This window comes from Bubalus kerabau, chromosome 17 (genome assembly GCF_029407905.1).
Source record: "Bubalus kerabau isolate K-KA32 ecotype Philippines breed swamp buffalo chromosome 17, PCC_UOA_SB_1v2, whole genome shotgun sequence".
Classification (NCBI taxonomy): domain Eukaryota; kingdom Metazoa; phylum Chordata; class Mammalia; order Artiodactyla; family Bovidae; genus Bubalus; species Bubalus kerabau.
In genome coordinates this window covers 52,636,243-52,638,480 of record NC_073640.1, presented here as the reverse complement: position 1 = coordinate 52,638,480, position 2,238 = coordinate 52,636,243, and the positions used below count along the sequence as shown (strand labels likewise).

Sequence of the window (2,238 nt, the reverse complement as noted above, 5' to 3'; positions counted from 1 at the left end):
CAAATACTCTTGAGACTAATGAAAAAATAGAAAATTTCATCAAAAATATAGAAAATATAAAACAATGGAAATGATAAAACTGAGAAATATAATAACTGATATTTAAAGACTCACTGGAAAGACTCAAGAGGAGGATGAATATGACAGAGGAAAACATAAGTGACTCTGAAGATAAAACAACAGAAATTGCCCAATCAAAAAAAAAAAAAAATCAGTGGCTCTGGGAAGGAACTGGTTCAGCGCAGTGATGGCTGCGGGCATCCCCTGCGTGCTCGTTACTAGCTGCTCCTCCAACTTCTCCTCAGACCGGCTGGTGCAACATATTCTTGGAGCAGAAGATGCTGTTGTGGAAGTGACTGCCAACGATGCTGTGAGGTTTTATCCCTGGACCATCGATAATAAATACTACTCAGCAGATATCAATGTGTGTGGTGCCAAACAAATTTCTCATCACCACAGAGATTGCAGAGTCTGGCCAAGCATTTGTGGTTTACTTTGATAGCACACAAAAATCTGGTCTTGATAGTGTTTCATCCTGGCTTCCTCTGGCAGAGTCACGGTTACCTGAGGTGATGATCTTGGTTTGCGATAGAGTGTCTGAAAACAGTGTAAACCGACAGAAAGCTCAAGAGTGGTGTATCAAACATGGCTTTGAATTGGTAGAACTTAGTCCGGAAGAGTTGCCTGAGGAAGATGATGACCTCCCAGAATCAACAGGAGTAAAGCCAATTGTTCAAGCCTTGAATGCCAATGTCTGGTCCAACGTAGTGATGAAGAATGAGAGGAACCAAGGCCTTAACTGTCTCACCTCATTGACTGGAGCAAACCATAGCATTGGATCAGCAGAGACCTGCCACTCAAAGCAGCCCTGTGTTCCAGCAGCAGAGAGGACCAAATCCCTCTTGGATCATCGAGGGGCTGCCTCTGACACAGTAGACAGGCAGGTCGATAGCATTGTGGATCCCATGTTAGACCTGGATATTTGAGAACTTGCCAGTCTTTCTACAAGTGGTGGAGATTTGGAGAATTTTGAAAGACTGTTTTCAAAGTTAAAAGAAATGAAAGACAAGGCTGCGCTGCTTCCTCATGAGCAAAGAAAGATGCATGCAGAAAAGGTGGCCAAAGCCTTCTGGATGGCAACTGGGGGAGACAGAGGTGAAATTGAAGGCATTTCATCTGAGGAAGAGCACTAAACTATTCATGCTTGGGCTTGCCTAACTAAGACCCGAGTGCTCTCTCCCTGAGATTCTTCTCTCCTCAACCCAGTCATCTTTTGCTGAACTTACCAGCATCATGTTGGCTGCCTGACTTGTTTATAGGGTCCCGTTAATTTTAGTTTTTAGTAGAGGGTAAAGCAGAAATCTCTTCTCCCTCAGTGTTGGGGTCCTTTAAGGGACCGGGACCTGGCGGTCCGGAGTTGAAGATCAGAAAGTGATAGAGAGAGCCCGAGGAGGAGAGAGAGAGAGAGAAAGAAAGAAAGACATGGGGACCCAAGCTCTGATGGAGCAAAGATGCTTTAATGATTTTTCTGTGAATATATATAGGCTGTAGAACAAGAAATTTCTTTCGACAATGATAAAGATCACAAAACCAAATGTACAGTAACCGTTACCAAGGGAACAAGGGATAATAATGGTCACAAGATCAGGAGACAATCCATATCTCAAAAAGGGGGGCGAGACTAAGCAGTTTTGTCTTAAAGAGAATGTTTACTAAAGGAGACCCAAGTTTCACACAATAACCTCAGTTCCTGGGAGGAGCCTGCTGTTCCGCTTAAAAAGAAACAAAGGACTTGTGAGAAACAGCAATAGGAATCCTCCCATTAAACACTCCCTGACAATTCCCCCTTATTTATTTATAATATTTGTAAAAAGAGTTCTGACCATTAGAGTTTGTTTCGTTTTAATAATCTTTGCATGAAGGCAACGGTAGATGACAAATATAATTGTCAAGACAATCACTAAAATTACAGTTCCAGACCCGATGCTGTGAGTAATGCTCTGAAACCGTCCGCGTGGGTCTAGCCCAGATAAATGATCAGCTAGTTGTTTAACTAAAGTTTTCAAATGAGTGGAAGAGAACAGACTTTTAGAAAAGGTTTCAAATTTCTTTTTGTAATAATTGTACATTCAGAGAGGCATTATCATGTATGTTTTGTAAATGAAATTTGATTTGTTCCCAGTTGTAGGCATTATTATTGAAATGAACAGGAGTAACACAAAATTGAGTAGAATTCCA

At 41.6% G+C, this 2,238-nt stretch overlaps 1 pseudogene; it reads left to right on the top strand.

Moving 5' to 3' along the window:
- The first annotated feature begins 247 nt into the window (after window positions 1–247).
- Window positions 248–1,219, top strand: LOC129632587 (alpha- and gamma-adaptin-binding protein p34-like; annotated as a pseudogene).
- Window positions 1,220–2,238: the final 1,019 nt, after the last annotated feature.